General features: G+C 44.7%; 1 long non-coding RNA gene across 1 annotated transcript in view; it reads right to left on the minus strand.

The window, feature by feature from the left end:
- Positions 1-11,027: 11,027 nt before the first annotated feature.
- The window catches only part of LOC130302605 (uncharacterized), a 150,626-nt gene continuing 139,325 nt past the window's right edge, over positions 11,028-22,328 (minus strand). Inside the window, exons 2-5 of the long non-coding RNA XR_008852826.1 lie at positions 14,125-14,233; positions 11,997-12,078; positions 11,393-11,449; positions 11,028-11,205 (exon numbers count right to left, since the gene is read on the minus strand). This is a non-coding gene — a long non-coding RNA (uncharacterized LOC130302605). The remainder of the gene's footprint in view (positions 11,206-11,392; positions 11,450-11,996; positions 12,079-14,124; positions 14,234-22,328) is intronic.

Below are 22,328 nucleotides of genomic sequence, written 5' to 3' on the forward strand. Positions count from 1 at the left end.
CACCACCTAGAGCCCCCCTTTAGGCATCACATAGTTAGATCCCCCTTTAGACAGCACATAGATTCCCCCATATTAGGCAGCACATAGTTAGAGCCCCCCTTTAGGCAGCACATAGATTCCCCCATATTAGGCAGCACATAGTTAGTGCCTCCCTTTAGGCAGCACATAGATTCCCCCATATTAGGCAGCACATAGTTAGATCCCCCCTTTCGGCATCACATAGTTAGAGCCCCCCTTTAGGCAGCACATAGTGGGATTTGAACCCAAGGCCCCAGCGCTAACCTCTGAGCCACCATGCTACCCTTACCATACATCTAATATGCACGGTTGCTAAAATGGACAGAGATGTCAGCAGAGAGTACCAGAAAAATTAGGCATGTACACATGGCTCAAAAATTAGGTATTGTTGCAGCCGCAGCTGTAGCAGCGCCCAGACAAATTGCGGCAGCATAAAAAGTGCAGCACCAGAGGCCAGAAAAATTAGGCATGTACACATGGCTGAAAAATAAGAACAAGCGCATATCCAAGAGTCCAGAAGACTCTATAATGCAGGACGGAGAAACAGACAAAGAAATTATTTTCTAAATAACATTTTTCATCAAATTAAGAAACAGAGTTCATCCCTCTCTGTATTTTATTTGTGAAAATTTAAGTTTAAAAATCACACGCAACAAGCGTTCCTTGGTGTAATGGTTAGTACTCTGGAAAATTCAAGTTTAAATTATCAGAAAGTCCAGAAGACTCTATGATGCAGGACAGTGAAAATCACAGAGAAATCCTTTTCCAAATAAAATTTTTCATCAAATCAAGATGAAAGCAGCGGCCAGAAAAATTGCAGCAGCAGAAAAAGTGCAGTACCAGAGGCCAGAAAAATTAGGCATGTACACATGGCTGAAATATAAGAACAAACGCATATCCAAAAGCCCAGAAGACTCTATGATGCAGGATGGTGAAAATCACAGAGAAATCCTTTTCAAAATAAAATTTTTCATGAAAGCAAGATCTAAGCAGCGGCCAGAAAAATTGCAGCAGCAGAAAAAGTGCAGCACCAGAGACCAGAAAAATTAGGCAAGTACACATGGCTGAAATATAAGAACAAGCGCATATCCAAAAGTTCAGAAGACTCTATGATGCAGGACGGTAAAATCACAGAGAAATCCTTTTCAAAATAAATTTTTCATCAAATCAAGATGAAAGCAGAGGCCAGAAAAATTAGGCATGTACACATGGCTGAAATATAAGAACAAGCGCATATCCAAAAGTCCAGAAGACTCTATAAAGCAGGATGGAGAAACAAAGAAATCCTTTTCAAAAGTGCACCATGGCCGTGTAGGAACGCCTGAAATGGCCACACACCTTCCTGGACTGCTTCAGGACATCCTGTAAGTCTGAGTACTTGAGCACAAAGCGTTGTACAATCAGATTACACACATGTGCCATGCACGGCACATGTGTCAACTTGCCCAACCTCAATGCCGCCAACAAATTTGTTCCGTTGTCACAAACCACCTTGCCGATCTCCAGTTGGTGCGGAGTCAGCCATTGGTCCACCTGTGCGTTCAGGGCCAACAGGAGCGCTGGTGCTGTGTGACTCTCCATTTTGAGGCAAGTCAACCCCAAGACGGCGTGACACTGCATGTGGAATAGCACCTGGGGAGCTGGGGGGTGCCGGTGATGTGGAGCAAGACGCAGCAGTGGAAGATGACTCGGCCAAGGATGGAAGAAGATGGAGTAGGAGGAGTAGAGGAGGTGGCAGCAGGCCTGCCTGCAAGTCGTGGCGGTGTCACCAACTCCTCTGCAGAGCCACGCATTCCATGCTTGGCAGTCGTCACCAGGTTTACCCAATGTGCAGTGTAGGTGATGTACCTGCCCTGACCATGCTTTCCAGACCAGGTATCAGTGGTCAGATGGACCCTTGCCCCTACACTGTGTGCCAGACATGCCATAATTTCCTTTTGCACAATGGAGTAAAGGTTGGGGATTGTCTTTTGTGCAAAAAAATTTCGGCCGGGTACCTTCCACTGCGGTGTCCCAATGGCTGCAAATTTTTTAAAGGCCTCAGACTCCACCAGCTTGTATGGTAAAAGCTGGCAGGCCAGCAGTTCGGACAAGCCAGCTGTCAGATGCCGGGCTATGGGGTGACTTTGAGACATTGTCTTCTTGCGCCCAAACATCTCCTTGACAGACACCTGACTGTGGGCAGATGAGCAGGAACTGCTCAAGGCGAGAGATGGAGAGGCGGATGGTTGAGAGGGGGCAAGGAGGGCAGCAGTGGTTGACCTGGCTGAAGATGCTGGGCCAGGAGGAGGATGGCGACTTTGACTTTGTGTGCTGCTTGTACTGACGTGTTGATCCCATTGGCCTCGCTGTTGTCAGAGGCAGAAACACAAAAAAATGCCACACTGCTGAGCTCTGCGATGACGGCATTCTGGTGGTGGCAACAGCATGCGTTGATTGGCGTCCCGTCTGGCTGACCCCGGGTGCCGAAGCATGCTGTCTGACTGTGCCACTAGCTCCTGGCGACGACCTCCCCCGCTTACAACTCGTCTCCCCCTCCTCTCTGTTTCCCCATCTGAACTTTCCCCCTCTTTTTCTCTTCAAGTGGGCAACCACGTGGCATCCACGGACACATCGTCATCATCAACACCTTCACCGCTATCTGACACCTCAAGAAAGAAAGCAGCAGCAGGTACAACATGTGTGTAATGCTGCCTGACTGAGACATATCCCTGTTAACTACATCCTCTGGCAATAATAGTTGCGCATCACTCATGTCTTCAAACTGATGTGTAAATAACTCCTCTGACGGATCAAGTAAATCTGCTGTGGTGCTAGTGTTGGTGGTGGCGGCAGGCGGGCAAGTGGTAGCATGAGAGGTGCCTGAAGCTAAGCTAGAGGAGGAGAAGGATGGTGTGTCAAGATTCCGAGCGGAAGCTGTAGTAGATTGGGTGTCTTGTGATAGCCAGTCAACTAAGCCCTCAGAACTTTGGGGGTTCAGGGTACGTGGCCTCTGAACACTGGCCATTCTAGGGCCAAAGGGAATCCCAGCACCACGACGGCCCCTGCGGGGTAGCCTTCCTCTGCCTGTAATTTTTTTGGTCAAATTTGCACAAGTGTCACACCAAATGTGATTGCACTAGGGTGACACAATTTGCCTTGCAGGAAAAAAAAACTGGTAACTTTGACGTGAACTGACAGTGACGACTGGTTTTATTTAACAGCCAAAAAAGGTATTTTTTATTTTATTTGCACAACTGTCACACCTAATGTGATAGCACTAGGGTGACACAATTTGCCCTGCAGGCAAAAAAACTGGCAACTGTGACGTGAACTGACAGTGACGACTGGTTTTATTTAACAGCCAAAAAAGTTTTTTTTTTTTTTAATTTGTACAACTGTCACACCTAATGTGATTTGCACTAGGGTGACCCAATTTGCCCAGTAGGCAAAAAAAACTGGCAACTGTGACGTGAACTGACAGTGTTGACTGGCTTTATTTAACAGCCCAAAAATGTATTTTTTTTTATTTGCACAACTGTTACACCTACTGTGATTTGCACTAGGGTGACACAATATGCCCTGCAGGCAAAAAAAATGGCAACTGTGACGTGAACTGACAGTGACGACTGGTTTTATTTAACAGCCAAAAAAGGATTTTTTTTTTAATTTGCACAACTGTCACACCTAATGTGATTTGCACTAGAGTGACACAATTTGTCCTGAAGGCAAAAAAACTGGCAACTGTGACGTGAACTGACAGTGATGACCGATTTTATTTAACCCCTTAAGGACCAGGCCATTTTACACCTTAAGGACCAGAGCGTTTTTTGCAATTCTGACCACTGTCACTTTAAACATTAATAACTCTGGAATGCTTTTAGTTATCATTCTGAGATTGTTTTTTCGTGACATATTCTACTTTAACTTAGTGGTGAAATTTTATGGTAACTTGCATCCTTTCTTGGTGAAAAATCCCAAAATTTTATGAAAAAAATGAAAATTTTGCATTTTTCTAACTTTGAAGCTCTCTGCTTGTAAGGAAAATGGATATTCAAAATAAAACATTTTTGGGTTCACATATACAATATGTCTACTTTATGTTTGCATCATAAAATTTATGAGTTTTTACTTTTGGAAGACACCAGAGGGCTTCAAAGTTCAGCAGCAATTTGGAAATTTTTCACTAAATTTTCAAACTCGCAATTTTTCATGGACCAGTTCAGGTTTGAAGTGGATTTGAAGGGTCTTCATATTAGAAATACCCCATAAATGACCCCATTATAAAAACGACACCCCCCAAAGTATTCAAAATGACATTCAGTAAGTGTATTAACCCTTTAGGTGTTTCACAGGAATAGCAGAAAAGTGAAGGAGAAAATTCACATTCTTCATTTTTTACACTCGCATGTTCTTGTAGACCCAATTTTTTAATTGTTGCAATAGGTAGAAAGGAGAAAATTTTTACTTGTATTTTAAACCCAATTTCTCTCGAGTAAGCACATACCTCATATGTCTATGCTAATTGTTCGGCGGGCGCAGTAGAGGGCTCAGAAGGGAAGGAGCAACAAATGTTTTTTGGGGGGCATGTCACCTTTAGGAAACCCCTATGGTGCCAGGACAGCAAAAAAAAAAAACACATGGCATACCACTTTGGAAACTAGACCCCTCGGGGAACGTAACAAGGGGTAAAGTGAACCTTAATACCCCACAGGTGATTCACGACTTTTGCATATGTAAAAAAAAAAAAAATTTTACCTAAAATGCTTGGTTTCCCAAAAATTTTACATTTTTAAAAAGGATAATAGCAGAAAATACCCCCCAAAATTTGAAGCCCAATTTCTCCCGATTCAGAAAACACCCCATATGGGGGTGAAAAGTGCTCTGCTGGCGCACTACAGGTCTCAGAAGAGAAGGAGTCACATCTGGCTTTTTGAAAGCAAATTTTGCTCTGGGGGCATGCCGCATTTAGGAAGCCCCTATGGTGCCAGAACCGCAAAAAAAACACATGGCACACCATTTTGGAAACTAGACCCCTCGGGGAACATAACAAGGGGTAAAGTGAACCTTAATACCCTACAGGTGTTTCACGACTTTTGCATGTGTAAAAAAAAAATTTTTTTTTACCTAAAATGCTTGGTTTCCCAAAATTTTTACATTTTTAAAAAGGGTAATAGCAGAAAATACCCCCCAAAATTTGAAGCCCAATTTCTCCTGATTCAGAAAACACCCCATATGGGGGTGAGAAGTGCTCTGCTGGCGCACTACAGGTCTCAGAAGAGAAGGAGTCACATTTGGCTTTTTGAAAGCAAATTTTGCTCTGGGGGCATGCCGCATTTAGGAAGCCCCTATGGTGCCAGAACAGCAAAAAAAAACACATGGCATACCATTTTGGAAACTAGACCCCTCGGGGAACGTAACAAGGGGTAATGTGAACCTTAATACCCTACAGGTGTTTCACGACTTTTGCATGTGTAAAAAAAACATTTTTTTTTTACCTAAAATGCTTGGTTTCCCAAAATTTTTACATTTTTAAAAAGGGTAATAGCAGAAAATAGCCCCCAAAATTTGTAACACAATTTCTCCCGAGTACGGCGATACCCCATATGTGGCCCTAAACTGTTCGTTGAAATACGACAGGGCTCCAAAGTGAGAGAGCCATGCGCATTTGAGGCCTAAGTTAGGGACTTGCATAGGGGTGGACATAGGGGTATTCTACACTAGTGATTCCCAAACAGGGTGCCTCCAGCTGTTGTAAAACTCCCAGCATGCCTGGGCAGTCAGTGGCTGTCTGGTAATACTGGGAGTAGTTGTTTTGCTGGAGGCTCCGTTTTGAAAACAGTGGCGTACCAGACGTTTTTCATTTTTATTGGGGAGGGGAGGGGGGCTGTGTAGGGGTATGTGTATATGTAGTGTTTTTTACTTTTTATTTTATTTTGTGGTAGTGTAGTGTTTTTAGGGTACAGTCACACGGGCGGGGGGTTCACAGTAGTTTCTCGCTGGCAGTTTGAGCTGCAGCAGAAAATTTGCCGCAGCTCAAACTTGCAGCCCGATACTTACTGTAAATCTCCGCCCATGTGAGTGTACCCTGTACATTAACATTGGGGGGGGACATCCAGCTGTTGCAAAACTACAACTCCCAGCATGTACGGTTTATCAGTGCATTCTGGGAGTTGTAGTTTGGCAACAGCTGGAGGCACACTGGTTGTGAAACACCGAGTTTGGCAACAAACTCAGTGTTTTTCAACCAGTGTGCCTTCAGCTGTTGCAAAAGCTACAACCCCCAGCATGTATGGACAGCGGAAGGGCATGCTGGGTGTGGTAGTTATGCAACAGCGGGAGGCATACTAATTTGGCTGGGGATGCTGGGGATTGTAGTTATGCAACAGCTGGAGACACACTGGTTTGCTACTTAACCCCTTAAGGACGCAGGACGTAAATGTACGTCCTGGTGAGGTGGTACTTAACGCACCAGGACGTACATTTACGTCCTAAGCATAACCGCGGGCATCGGAGCAATGCCCGTGTCATGCGCGGCTGATCCCGGCTGCTGATTGCAGCCAGGGACCCGCCAGCAATGGCCGACGCCCGCGATCTCGCGGGCGTCCACCATTAACCCCTCAGGTGCCGGGATCAATACAGATCCCGGCATCTGCGGGAGTTCGCGATTTAAATGAACGATCGGATCGCCCGCAGCGCTGCTGCGGGGATCCGATCATTCATAACGCCGCACGGAGGTCCCCTCTCCTTCCTCCGTGCGGCTCCCAGCGTCTCCTGCTCTGGTCTGTGATCGAGCAGACCAGAGCAGAAGATGACCGATAATACTGATCTGTTCTATGTCCTATACATAGAACAGATCAGTATTAGCAATCATGGTATTGCTATGAATATTCCCCTATGGGGACTATTCAAGTGTAAAAAAAAATGTTAAAAAATGTAAAAGTAAAAGTAAAAAAAAAGTGAAAAATCCCCTCCCCCAATAAAAAAGTAAAACGTCCGTTTTTTCCTATTTTACCCCCAAAAAGCGTAAAAAACATTTTTTATAGACATATTTGGTATCGCCGCGTGCGTAAATGTCCGAACTATTAAAATAAAATGTTAATGATTCCGTACGGTGAACGGCGTGAACGAAAAAAAATAAAAAAAGTCCAAAATTCCTACTTTTTTAATACATTTTATTAAAAAAAAAATTATAAAAAGTGTATTAAAAGTTTTTTATATGCAAATGTGGTATCAAAAAAATTAAAGATCATGGCACAAAAAATGAGCCCCCATACCGCCACTTATACAGAAAAATAAAAAAGTTAGAGGTCATCAAAATAAAGGGATTATAAACATACTAATTTGGTTAAAAAGTTTGTGATTTTTTTTAAGCGCAACAATAATATAAAAGTATGTAATAATGGGTATCATTTTAATCGTATTGACCCTCAGAATAAAGAACACATGTCATTTTTACCATAAATTGTATGGCGTGAAAACAAAACCTTCCAAAATTAGCAAAATTGCGTTTTTTGTTTTAATTTCCCCACAAAAATAGTGTTTTTTGGTTGCGCCATACATTTTTTGATATAATGAGTGATGTCATTACAAAGGACAACTGGTCGCGCAAAAAACAAGCCCTCATACTAGTCTGTGGATGAAAATATAAAAGAGTTATGATTTTTAGAAGGCGAGGAGGAAAAAATGAAAACGTAAAAATTAAATTGTCTGATCCTTAAGGCCAAAATGGGCTGAGTCCTTAAGGGGTTAACTCAGTGTGCCTTCAGCTGTTGCAAAACTACAACTCAGCAGTCACCAACAGCCAACAGGCATGCTGGGAGTTGTAGTTATGCAACCACCGGATGCACCACTACAACTCCCAGCATGCACTTTAGCTGTTTGTGCAAGCTGGGAGTTGTAGTTACACAACAGCTGAAGGTACACTTTTCCATAGAAAGAATGTGCCTCCAGCTGTTGCAAAACCATAAGTCCCAGCATGCCCATAAGGGAATGCTGGGAGTTGTGGTGGTCTGCCTCCTCCTGTTGCATAACTACAGCTCCCAGCATGCCCTTTTCGCATGCTGGGAGCTGTTGCTAAGCAACAGCAGGAGGCTGTCACTCACCTCCTGCTGCTGATCGACGCTGCAGGTCAGTCCCGCCGCCGCCGCCGTCGCTCCTGGGGCCCCGATCCCAACATTATCGCCGGGGATCGGGGTCCCCAGCACCCGGGGTGCACGTCCCGCACCCGCTCACGTCCTCCGGAAGAGGGGCGGAGCGGGTGCGGGAGTGACACCCGCAGCAGGCTCCCTGATTGGTCGGCCGGTAATCTGGCCGACGAATCAGGGCGATCGTGAGGTGGCACCAGTGCCACCTCACCCCTGCAGGCTATGGCTGTTCCGGGCCGTCTCTGACGGCCCCGATCAGCCAGTAATTCCAGGTCATCGGGTCACTGGAGACCCGATTGACCCGGAATCGCCGCAGATCGCTGGACTGAATTGTCCAGCGATCTGCGGCCATCGCCGACATGGGGGGGCATAATGGCCCCCCTGGGCAATATGCCGCGATGCCTGCTGAACGATTTCAGCTGGCATCGGGCACCGGCTCCCCTCCGGCTAGCGGCGGGGGGCCGGGAATGGACAGGACGTACTCCTACGTCCTTGGTCCTTAAGGACTCGGAAACGGGGGCGTAGGAGTACGTCCATTGTCCTTAAGGGGTTAACAGCCAAAAAAGTTTTTTTTTATTTTTTATTTGCACAACTGTCACACCTAATGTGATTTGCACTAGGGTGACACAATTTGCCCTGCAGGCAAAGAAAATCGCAACTGTGACGTGAACTGACAGTGACGACTGGTTTTATTTAACAGCCAAAAAGGTTTTTTTTTTTATTATTTATTTGCACAACTGTCCCACCAAATGTGATTTGCACTAGTGTGACAATGAGCAAAAAAGCTTGCCAGCGGAGTTCCCCTTTTAAGCAGTGGTCCCCAAACAGTGTGCCTCCAGCTGTTGCAAAACACACGGACTGATATATTTCAGCCCTTTGAATACTGTAGTAGTTAGTTGCTTTAAAGAAAAAAAGCTTGCCAGCGGAGTTCCCCTTTTATGCAGTGGTCCCCAACCAGGGTGCCTCCAGCTGTTGCAAGCCACACAGACTGATATATTTCAGCCCTTTGAATACTGTAGTAGTTAGTTGCTTGAAGGAACTTAAGTTTGATTCTGGAGTACCCCTTTTAAACAGCGGTTCCCTCCCAACCAGGGTGCCTCCAGCTGTTGCAAGACACACGGACTGATATCTTTCAGCCCTAAAAAGGGCTTTTTTGGGTGCTGTCCTTAAAGCAGATGTTACACTAGTGCTTTAGAAGTAAACTGGACCCTGAATACACCACCTAGCAGCAACCTAGCTATCACTTTACCTATACAGCAGGAGCAGCTTCTCTGTCCCTCCACTTTCTAAGCCTGTAGCATGCTGAATGAGGGTAAAATGGCGTCCGTGCAGGAGCTAGGAGGGTCTGGAAGGGAGGGACTGCTGCTGATTGGCTGTAACGTGTCTGCTGACTCTGACTCACAGGGTCAAAGTTTACCGCAATGTTAAAGTATAGGGGGCGGATCGAACTTCACATATGTTCGTCCGGCGATGCGAACGCGAACATGCTAAGTTCGCTGGGAACTGTTTGCCGGCGAACAATTCACGACATCTCTATAAGAGATTAATATGCACTTTATTTTCATAGTACCCACCGTCTGAACTATTAGATCAATTTCTCAAAAATATCTCTGTTCTTTCGGCTGGCTTATCGGACACTGTGGATAATTTTGACTGATTTATCGGATACTGTGGACACTCATATATTTTTTACAATTTTATGAATTTTACTAATACCTGTTGATATTAGTTACAATTGCCGTATTATATTTGTATATTTATTGTGAATTTTTATTGTGGATTTGCCAACCCACAAGGGCCCTGTGAGGTTCAGCACACACTTTAATTATCATATATATTTTATTATAATAAACATATCATCATCCAATATTCATTGACTCTGAGCCTCAATTTCCATTTTTTATTCTCTAGTAAAGTCAGACATCCCCGATTTAAAAAAACAGGCCTGGTCTTTCAGGGGTGTACAGGTTTACTTGTGTTGGTCCTTAAAGGGGTACTACTCCCCTAGACATCTTATCCCCTATCCAAAGGATAGGGGATAAGATGTCAGATCGCCGCTGTCCCGCTGCTGGGGAGCCCCGCGGCACCGAGTTCGCTCTGTGCGTAATGATGGGCGATACAGGGGACGGAGCAGCGTGATGTCATGGCTCCGCCCCTCGTGACATCACGGCCCGTCCCCACAACGCAAGTCTATGGCAGGGGTCGTGATGACCGCCACGCCCCCTCCCATAGACTTGTATTGAGAGGAGCAGGCCGTGACCTCACTAGGGGCGGAGCCATAATGTAACAATGCTCCAGCCCCTGTATTGCCCGTCATTACGTGCAGAGCGAACTCGCTCTGTGCAGTAATGATAGCACGGTGCCGCAGCGGCGATCCCGGGGGTCCCCAGCAGCGGGACTGCGGCGATCTGACATCTTATCCCCTATTCTTTGGATAGGGGATAAGATGTCTAGGGGCGGAGTACCCCTTTAAGGGGTTAAATGGGCACTGTCCCTTAGATAAACTTTTGACATGTCACAGGGACATGTCAAAGGTCTCGATCAGTTTGGTCTCAGTGCTTAGACATCCACCAATTAGGGGAACGAGCTAGGAGAAATGCGCCGTGGCCCAATTTGCTCCTCTGCTCCTAGCGATCTTTGTCTTGTTGCTCCATATGCTGATAATGGAGCATGATCTCTTGTTTCCTTGATTAGTGGAGGGCTCAGCACTGAGACCCCAACTGATCAAAACTTCCGACATGTCCCAGTGACATGTCAAGTTTTTCAAAGTGGAAGGTACACTTTAATAGCATCGAAATGGCAGATAGCTGGTAGCTAATAGTTAAAAATCACTGTATAGCCAGCTGCCCTGCATTGGCAGGCCACAAACAGGTTCCCCGACAATGATGTGCAAATGCAAAAAGAAAGCCCGTTCTGGATAACACTTCCGTACCACATCAGAGGGGGAGGACGTATACAGTGTAAATACTTCAATGCTTACTACTATGAATGTGAAGAATGTCTGGGTGGGCTGTCAATGCTGTCCACAGTCAATGGTTTTATGGCTAGAAATGAAAGAATTCTACAATAAAGAAAAGACTCGCATTAGCAGAGGTTGATGAGACCTACATATCTTATCATAACTGTGATAGCCATAGTGGAAATACCGCAACCTTCCATAATAAATCAAATTAATGCGACTAGCTGATAAGTGACCAGAAATAACCACAACATGTCACCACGTCTTTGTGTATAGTATCAACACTTACTCAACACAAATTCAAGCTTACGCCTTCCTGGGACAAAATTTCCAAAACTCGGGAACCCTACAAAATAAAATGTAACTTTTATTTTCCCTATCAAAAATTATAATTTGGTGACAAATCCAAAATAGTGAATTAAAACCACAGGCATTGTGTCAGACTGGGGTTATTATAGATCATTCCCTTTTAGGATTTTCTGTTAGTTGGATTTAGGCTTCGCATTTTTCCACTTTTATTCTTATTGGATACATTTCCTGTTAGTTCCAACTCCGGTAATTAGATATGCTCTGTCCCAATGCTGCTGTTAAAATTATACACACAATCCCACACACAATAAATTAAAATTTATATATGTAAGAAACACTTTAACATAGGTAAATTTCCATGACCAATAATACTGGTATACAAGGAGCAAATATATACCACCACACAATAACTGGATAATACCGCCATACTGTACTGAATAAAACCACTATACACAGACCAGTATACTATAAAGAATCTGTATACAATAAAAGTGATTATATACAGGACCATATGGTGGTAGATATCAGCTGCACACAGGATGTGTATACCATATAAGTGATTACAATTACATTTTGGGACTCACAATTACGTCTTTTCTGATCAGTGGCTTTCTCTTTCCTTTTCTTCTCCGTCCGGATAAGACCGCCATGTGGATCTCTTAACATCTGCAGGAAAAACATGTTAGACTCTGCATTTTTTCAGTGCCCCTCCTCTACACAATCTTCACATCTATAGGCCCACAAACTGTAATAATGCTTTCCTTGGTGTCCTGCTCAGTAAAAGGGCAGGTAGGTATCCAGGTAACCCCCTCTTTTCCATAGGTATATGCAGAGTTACACCCCCCTCTTTCCCATAGGTATATGCAGAGTTACACCCCCCTCTTTCCCATAGGTATATGCAGAGCTACACCCCCACCCCCTCTTTCCCATAGGTATATACAGAGCTACCCCCCATAGGTATATGCAGAGTTACACTCCCCCCCTCTTTCCCATAGGTATATGCAGAGCTACAACCCCCATCTTTCCCATAGGTATATGCAGGGTTACCTCCCCCTCTTTCCCATAGGTCTATGCAGAGCTACACCCCCCTTCCCCATAGGTATATGCAGAGCTACACCCCCCCCCTCTTCCCCATAGGTATATGCAGAGCTACACCCCCCCCTCTTCCCCATAGGTATATGTAGAACTACACACACACCCTCTTCCCCATAGGTATATGCCGGGCTACACCTCCCTCTCCCTCCCTTTCCCATAGGTATATGCAGAGCACCCCCCCTCTCCCTCCCTTTCCCATAGGTATATACAGAGCACCCCCCTCTCCCTCCCTTTCCCATAGGTATATGCAGGGCACCCCCCTCTCCCTCCCTTTCCCATAGGTATATGCAGAGCACCCCCCTCTCCCTCCCTTTCCCATAGGTATATGCAGGGCACCCCCCTCTCCCTCCCTTTCCCATAGGTATATGCAGAGCACCCCCCTCTCCCTCCCTTTCCCATAGGTATATGGAGAGAACCCCCCCTCTCCCTCCCTTTCCCATAGGTATATGCAGAGCACCCCCTCTCCCTCCCTTTCCCATAGGTATATGCAGAGCACCACCCCTCTACCTCCCTTTCCCATAGGTATATGCAGAGCAACCCCCACCTCTCCCACTCTTTCCCATAGGTATATGCAGAGCACCCCCCCTCTCTCTCCCTTAGGTATATGCAGAGCACCCCCCTCTGCCTCCCTTTCCCATAGGTATATGCAGAGCACCCGCTCTCCCTCCCTTTCCCATAGGTATATGCAGAGCACCCCCCCTCTCCCTCCCTTTCCCATAGGTATATTCAGAGCACCCCCCTCCCTTTCCCATAGGTATATGCAGAGCATATGCTTTCCTGCCTTTCCTGTAGGTATAGGCAGGGTTAAAAAAATTAAATAAAAAGGATGATCACCTGATATCCCACGCAGCAATCTCCTCAGCTGCAGGGCCCGCGTCTTCTCCCCTCCACAGTACAGGCGCCGATGAGTGACGTCACTGGTGCCTGTACTGCGTGGGGGCGGAGGTCATGTCTCCTCTGTGTAGCTGCAGTTGCGGCTCACACAAAGGGGACACCTTCTCCTGTATGTACGTGTAACGCGCATACAGGAAAAGGCCCCGCTGTCTGCTGGGCCCCCCCTCCCCCCTTTTAGTAATGATCAGTACAGGTAAGTTATTTTTACTTATAGTTGTGGATTTTGGCTATAAATATTGGTACAATTTGTTATTTTAATGTATGTATATCGGGTTATAGTATATGTAACTTCCATTCCTATATACCATTCAATAAATTATAGAAGTTGGATGGATTTAAAGTATTTGACAGCCTATATTGAGGTTTATCAAAGGATGGATCCTTTTCTACTTCCTTTTGGTTTATGCATATTTATCAATTAATCACATCAATTCACTAGTGCCCATAATAATTTATTTTAATTTATGTATATTTATCCAATCAGATTACTATCAATAATTGTATACCACAATGATTGTATGCTAAATCGCATATCACTAAAGTTATATGATAGAGGTACTATAATAATCCTACACTTAATCCTACACCCATATAACTAATAAGTTCACATATTTTATAGGTCACCATTTGTTCCTCATTGCAGATTATCGACTATCATCATTTCAGACCCGTCCACTATTCCCTTTACCTGGTGAGTATGATAATTTTTGTTCTTATTCTTACCTGGTGAGTATGATCATTTTCGTTCTTATTCTTATCCATTTTCAATTATTACATTCAATCTTCCTTTTTCCTACTTTTTACATTCTTCTTTTTCCTTCTTTTCTTTTATCTGGTAGTGGAGAATAGTTATCCATAATTCGTTGTGTCAATCAATGATCCATGTTCTTTTATTTACCTAGACAAGTATCCCATTATTTTCAACCTCTCACTATAGTTATTTTTGCATACCTAAACTTTATTATCTTGATTATCTTCCAACCAATCAATGTAAGGAGGCTGTATATGAAAAGCCTTCATTTAAGCCCTTTGAGGATCTACAGTTAAATCCGTAGATCCATTTAGGGTTCTTTCCGTGTCTAACATGCGTAGATTGCAAATATATGATAAAGGGCTCCAGATTCATACACCCTGACACACATATAAAACATCCTCTTAAATTCTGCCTTATCTGTGACTCCACATGGGTCATTTATGTTTTGATGTGCCCATATAATCTTATTTACATAGGACAGACAACTTGGATTTTAAAAACACGTATAAATAACCATCAACTTAGCATTCGTAAACGTAGGCTAGACCTACCAGTGTCTAAACATCTAAAGTGTAATCTAACATGTTCTTATCCATCTGTTTGGTATATAAGGATATGTGGATCTGTCCATCTCTTTTACTACCCAGACATCTAGGAAGCTGAGTCCTTCACTGGAGTATGTCATAGTAACAGAGATATTAGGGTCAATATTGTTAAGAAAGGAGTGAAATGTCTTTAATTCTTCAACTGACCCATCCCATAGGAGGAAGATGTTGTCTATAAATCTAGACAACATCTTCCTCCAGAGCGGCAACATAGAGATTGGCATACATGGGCGCGACATTCGTCCCCATGGCGGTCTCGACTAACTGTAAATAATAAGTGTCTTCAAACATAAAATAATTATTAGTGAGTATCAACTCCAATAACTTTAACATAAAGCCAACAAATCTCTCTCATGGCTTATCGAAGTATATAGACTCGTGATGTCAAATGACACCAAAATTGTCTCATCCCAAGTCTGTACTGCTTGAATTTTTGTCAAAAAATCAGTGGTATCATGAATATATGATCTAATACGAAAAACAAAGGGTCTTAAGATTTTATCCCAAAAAAAAATAATTTTTTAATTTTGATTTTAGGTTTGTATTATTTTATATAATTTTTTTCACCCCTCCCCCTTTCTCACAGGTGGAGTTTTAAATGGATCCAGCATGTCACCCAGTCAGAGGCTATATGCCCAGCAGAGGTGAGTGGATAGTTGAGTGTTAGGCTCAGAATTTGTGCTAGGTTCCCATAATAAATGAGGCCACCTCCCCGTGGTGGATGGGGGACACGTTTTGATCAAAGAGCCTCAATTTTTTTGACCAATGTGTGCTGCTGCAATCCTCTTTTTTTGTATATATATATATATATATATATATATATATATATATATATATACACACATATATATATATATATATTTATGTTTTGAAGAGTAGATTGAGGGGTTAACACTGCTGAAAAGCAGGCACCCTTGGAAAACAGCTATGGTGGGGGGGGGTCCCAGGTGTGGTGGGAACTTGAAGGTCTCGAACACTAGGGTTTCCCCCTTTGACGGTGAACATCCAGTCTCATACAGGTCTGGATAGTGATCTGTCACTAGTGGTGCAAGGTATAACCCGATATATGTAATGACAGTCAATGTAGTAGAAGCAAAGAAGCCTGGCACTAGTAGTATAGGCTGGAGAAGTATGTATATGTTCCTGTATATTGTGGAAAAGGCGTAGGAAGCAATGTGCCTGCTGCGGGTGGTGCTCACACTGTGCGGTATAGTCCAAATGGCAATGACAAAAGAAGATAAATGAATAGGAGCAACTCACCCAAGACCCGAGAGGCAGTAGCAAAATCTTTACTTTATTGCATATCGTGCAGACATAGATGCAAGCCATCTATGCATCTATGTCTGCACGATATGCAATAAAGTAAAGATTTTGCTACTGCCTCTCGGGTCTTGGGTGAGTTGCTCCTATTCATTTATCTTCTTTTGTCATCGTCGATATATGTAATGACCACTGTTGGTTGTGAGCTTTACTTCCCTGACTCTTTGTTATGAAAATTTTTTATTTATATTTTTGTATATGTATTTACATAACCTTTTGTTAGTTTTTTTTTCATTATTACTTTATTATTATTTTTAATTTTTATTTTTTATTTATTATTTTCTCATTTTTTATTATTTCCTTTTTTTATTTTTCTTCCTGCTCTCTCCTACGGGTTAAATGGTGACATCTCTATTGGGTTACCTTAAACATGCCAATGTTCAGGTACTGTTCGCATTCTGCAGTTACACAGAGCTGAGACTTAGTTCACAGCTTTATTTGTAATTAACACAATAACAAAGAAAGAAAATAGCCATCAGGCACTGCCAGTGCAACAAATTGTACCAATCCATATGATTCAATTGTGTCAGCTGCCTCTTATAGTAACATACTATTGAAGTGGACCCAGTGAGTGGTGCGGCTTTAATGGTAGTAGTATAATCCAAGCAAACAGGATAACAGAAAGGCAAAGAATGAATTGCACTCACCACATTTAATGTCCCAGGTAAAATAATCTTTTATTCCACGAAATATGATGCAGTTGTTGCAGGAAAAAAAATTAATGGAGCGGGGAGGGAGAGTAGCCGCTCTCAGACACAGGTGAGCCCCTGCGGCTGAGAGCGGCTGCTCTCACTCCACGCTCCATGAATTTTTTGTTCCTGTAACAACTGCATCATATTTCAAGGAATAAAAAATGATTTTACCTGCGACATCAAATGTGGTGAGTGCGATTCATTCTTCGCCTTTCTGTTATCCTGTTTATTTGTAATTATCTGAGGTCCGGGTGGTTCTTTGCGCATCCTACCCTGTGACTCCCGAGCCCCACTGCGCTTTTGGCATTGGTGGTTGCCGGGGTGACTGGGCGGGTGCGCGCAGGTGCCGCTTGTCTCTGATACATGGTTTTGATTTTACAGTGTGCCCTTGTTCAGATTGCATGCGGCTCCGTGCGCATCCAGCCCTGGGATCCCTGGGCACTACCTTGCTTGATGCGTTGGTGGTTGCCACGGTGACAGGTCGGGTGTGCATCGGAGTCACATGACTGATCATGTGCTCGGAAGTTTACATGTGAAGTTTGCACAGGCGCACTAAGTATTTGCCCACGCTTACAGCGCCATCACATAGAGGTATGTGGTGTCTCCTTCTTATTCCATGCGTATTCAATATCTTCTAATTAATCCAGGTACACATGTGCTTACAATATGTAATATTGAAGTAATTAATGAACTTTACATTTTTCAAGCGGGTTTTTAATCCTTGTATGAATTTTATATATCTATGCACTACCTCACTTTCATATAATATCAAAGCACTTTATTTTGTATATGGATACATGAAAGTATTTGCACTGAATTATTAGAATTTTGCTAATTCTCACAATGTGAATTGATGTTTGCACTTAATGAGATGTATGGGCATATAAGCCCTCTTTGCTGTGTGTGTCACTATGCTTGAAAATGGCTCTAGGAGGAGTTAAAACATTGTAATGCCTACATGAGAAAATAAATCACAGTTGTTTTTGCAGTGCTGCGCACTGTTCTGGTTTTTGTATATATAAGTCCAATAGAACCCCCCCTCTTTTAAGCCACCACCCAACTTAAACTAAACCCAAACCCCAGGTGGCATCACACAATACATACAATATATACAGTACATGAAATATACACAGACTAACCATATATACAGTACATAAGTATACATTACAACAATAAGTACCACAACAAATACATATAACTCTAAAAACCAAACAACAAAGAGGCTTTTCAGCCACACAAACCCCTAAAGCTCAAGTTCAGTGACTGCAAGCCCTATATTACCATATACCTACAGCACAAAACAAAAAGACTAATGTGCCAGCATCAGCCCACCCCACCAGGGGGAGACAACAGGCTAGGGCACTTTAAAGGCAGAACCACTCCACAGACGAGAAGCCCTGCCAGCACCCAACCTCTCGTACTCCAGAGAACGCACCTTCACCAGGTCACCCAGTATGTTCCTAACCACCTCACTCACTAAACACCATGCGTTCCACGTGTAGTACCTGACCACTGAGCTAACAGGGAATAAAATGCTCCGGTCCCAGCCTCCAAGGTTCCTGAATGCCCCATTGGCCCATTCCGCATAGGAGAGACTCTCTGCCCCTACATACAAGGTCTTAAGCAAATCAACAAACCCCCCCGGCAGGCCATATCTCAGAAGGACAGACCAGAGGTATTCAATGTTAACCATATCAAATGCTTTTGCCTGATCCAAGGACAGCAAGTACCTTTTCCAGTGGCCAGCCCTACCCTGCGCCACAGCCTCTTGGACAGTGAGCACAGCACAAAATGTACTGTGGCCTGGAACAGAGCAATGCTCAGCCCCCGAACGGAGCCGCGGCGCAAATTCCATCAGCCGATTAAACAGCACTTTTGCCAAAATCTTTCTGTCCGCATTGAGACGCCAATTCTCAATGAGGGACGGGTCTTTACCCTTTGACAGGATGATCAGTCCTGACCTCCTCATTGACTTCGGCAGAGTGCCCAAGGATAGACACTCATTAAATACCTCGGTCAAGAGGGGAACTAAAGTGTCCTTATAGAACTCAGATATTAAGCCATCTGGACCGGGTGACTTCTTGAGGGCAAGCCCAGCAATCGCCATCCTGACTTCCTCTTCCCGGATCCTCTCTGTCAGAACGTCAAGAGATGGGTCTACTCCTGGTTCAGGGACAGTTTCAGCCAAGAAAGCTGATACCTTATCCTCATCTAGATCCTTCCTTCCCAAGAGGTGCGAGTAAACGGATCTGACGACCTCCAGGATCCCTGATCCTGATCTGGACCTTTTCAAGGATCCCGTACTATCAATCAGTCCTGAGACTACTTTACTATTCACTGGCATCTTGCAGTTTCTGTAAGGGTCGGGCGAGCGGTACTTCCCGAAATCCCTCTTAAAAACCCAAGATGCATATCTATCGTACTGATACCTCATCAGCAAGGACTTCACTCTGGAGATATCATCATGACTACCTCCAGTCGAGACAAGGTGCTCAAGTTTCTTCCTCAGGCCCTGGTACAAGCGGTACCTGTTTAGGCTTCTGAGGCCTGAGAGCTGGTGGAAGAATCTCGTAACCCTTTTTTTTTTTTTTGAAGATCTCCCACAACTCTGACTTACTGCTACAAAGGCCCAGCAATGGTACCTGGCTCTGAAGTAAATCCTCAAAGGACTGTCTTATCTCCGCTTCTTCCAAGAGAGACTAATTGAGCTTCCAGTAGCCTCTGCCCCACCGTGGTCTCTGTAACATTCAGAGAAAACAAAATTAAACAGTGATCGCAGAACTCCACCTCAAAAACAACAGACACTGCTGAAGAGACGGCTTCCTCCTTTAATTAAAACCAGCTAATTCTGGACCTACAACTACCCCTATGATAGGTGAATCTCGTGTGGCCTGGGGTGTGACGGATGTGGACATCCACCAGGCGAGCCTCACCCGCTGCGCTATTAAGGGCAATGCCATCATAAGTCAGCTTGTCTCTGGAACCTCCCCTGTCTTGGGGTCTCCTGACAGCATTAAAGTCCCCTCCAAAGACCACCTGCCAACTTATAAAAAGATAGGGCTTGATCCTCATAAAGAGACACTTACGATCCCACTTAGACTGTGGGCCGTAGATGTTAATAAGGAGAAGTTCTTGTCCCTTCATGGGAACATCTAAAATCAGGCACCTCCCCATTTCTAACTCAATAACCCGCCGGCATTCTACCGCTGCGGTAAAAAGGACCGACACTCCACTATACGGCTCTGCCGCAAAAGGCCAGAGTAGGAGGGCCCATGCCTCCACTCCCTTCTAGCTTTAAATATAGATGACATATCTGTTAACCTGGTCTCCTGCAAAAATAAAATCTCGGCATTCATACGGCTAAAAAAATCAAAGGCCGCAAATCAAGCCGTATCTGACTTAATGCTGGCGCCATTAATGGACGCCAGCGTCAATGGAGAGGGTGCAGCCATTGAGGGTGATTGAGTTAAATGGTTTTCTTTTTCCAACTTCCCTCCTCACCCTCCACATCAGAAGAACTCTTCACCCTCTTCAGAGATACTGAAGTATCCATCACACCAAACACATTTTTACTTTCCTCGTCTCTGGACTCGAGGCCAATCCCTTCCCCCGAAGATATAACCTCCTCAGGAGAAGCGGACTCGGAGCCCCCTTGGAAGCCCCACCGTCACCTTCAGAACCTCTACCTCAGCCTCCCCCTCTGAAGAAGATGAAGAGATGTCCTTGAGGGGTCAGAATCGATTGGAAAGGCCAATCAGAGGGGAGTCAGTTTTGCCTTCCTTTGACACCTGGACCAGGGTGGGAGAAGATCTTAAATCTCCCCTTTTTCTACTTGTACCCCGCTTTTGTGTCTCCTTCTGCCATCCCTCATCATCCTCCACCACGCTATCTGAGGAGATGGCACCTTCCTCATTCTGGATCCTCCTGACCTCCTTATCCAGCTCGTCATTCCTCAGGGTCTCAGCAGCAAGGTTTGCCTCTGGGACAGGATGAGAGGTCGTCCCGGTAACCAGGGCTTTCCCCATCCCCCTATCCCTTTGGCGTTTATCAAGAAGTCTTAGTTGGGCTGGTGTCTTTTTCTTGCTGTTCCTCACTGACCCCTCAGTTCCCTCACCTCTGCTGGTCCCCTCCCCAGCAGATTTCGGCTCGTAATCTTCATCCGCTGGGGCCAAGACCACATTGGCGAAAAAACGAGGACACCGAATGAATGGGTGACCTAAGTCACCACACAGTTGACACCTAATCTTCGCAAGATGACCTACACCCCCAAACAAGGCACATTTCTGTACAGTACAGTAATGAAGTGTGTGGTGTCACCACACCTGTGACAGAGTTTCGGCTGACCCCGGTAGAAAATCTGGATACGATCCCTAGCGAGAAAGGCAGAGGATGGAATACGGGTAACTGTATTTCCTGAACGCTTAAGTTTTACCAAAAACGTCCAGGCTCCTAACCAGATGCCAAAATCGTCCCTGCTCTTCTGGGGAACCCCCATCACCTCGCCATACCGTCCTAATGAGGTGATGATGTTTACACAAGAGAGTGATTCATTACGGGCCAAACGGTCACTCTCTTGATTTCGTTTTGATGAGACAATGCCTGAATAGCAAAGTCTCGCCAGCCGGGCTCATTCTTTACCAATTCATAGTTCGACCAGAAAAGCTCAAGCCCCTCCGGCCGAACAAAACTGATATTGAATTCAGGAGAACCATAGGGATGTGTCAAGGCATAGCTATCAACTGCCTTGAAGCCCATCTTTAGCAAGAGCTCAACCACTTTTGTCCTTGATGGACAAATATCTTTGCCCTGCCACCAAAGATGAACCATATTCCTACGGTTATTACCTGGTACGGCTGTTGGGAGGGACCACACAGTATCCCACCCTCTTTCCTCTTGGAAGGCAGAGAGACGGTGCCTTTCTATCCAGAATGACAGATCAACTGCTCTACCCTCTACATTGATCGACCTTTCCCCCTTTTTCAGAGCTTCCAGGAGACGTTGTTGCAATAAACCGTCCCTAAAGTCAGGAGACAAGGAAAGTATCCTACTTCCCCAGCAGTAACTCCTAGGGTCTGACACCACTGGGGGGCAACCGGACCCGACCCTACACCACTAATGACAACATCCCCACCACCCCCAACAACAACATCAGCACCAACCCCAATAACATGGTCCCTCACAAAAAAATTCTAGACCCATCACCACCACCCCCAACAAGAGCAACACCACCACCTCCCCCCAAAACACTTTCCCTGGTAATATCAACTTCCATCCTCTCCCCAGTCATACACCCCGCACCCCCATTTACCTTCTCATTCACACTGGCTGGACCAGAAACAGATAAGCTGGCAGAAGATGATGATGGTGATGATGATGATGGTAATGAATTTTCAGTCCGTTTTGCCTCGGCATCACGGGGCACTAAGGCTGGGACAACCTCAACTGGTCCTTTAAGGGACAGGGCAGCATGCTTACCAAGTCTAGAGGAGGCCCCAGCCCTGTTCTTATTAGTGCCCTCCACCTCATCAGCAATTTCTCCAGTCCTATCATGGTGCC

The sequence above is a fragment of the Hyla sarda genome, chromosome 1 (assembly GCF_029499605.1).
Source record: "Hyla sarda isolate aHylSar1 chromosome 1, aHylSar1.hap1, whole genome shotgun sequence".
NCBI lineage: Eukaryota > Metazoa > Chordata > Amphibia > Anura > Hylidae > Hyla > Hyla sarda.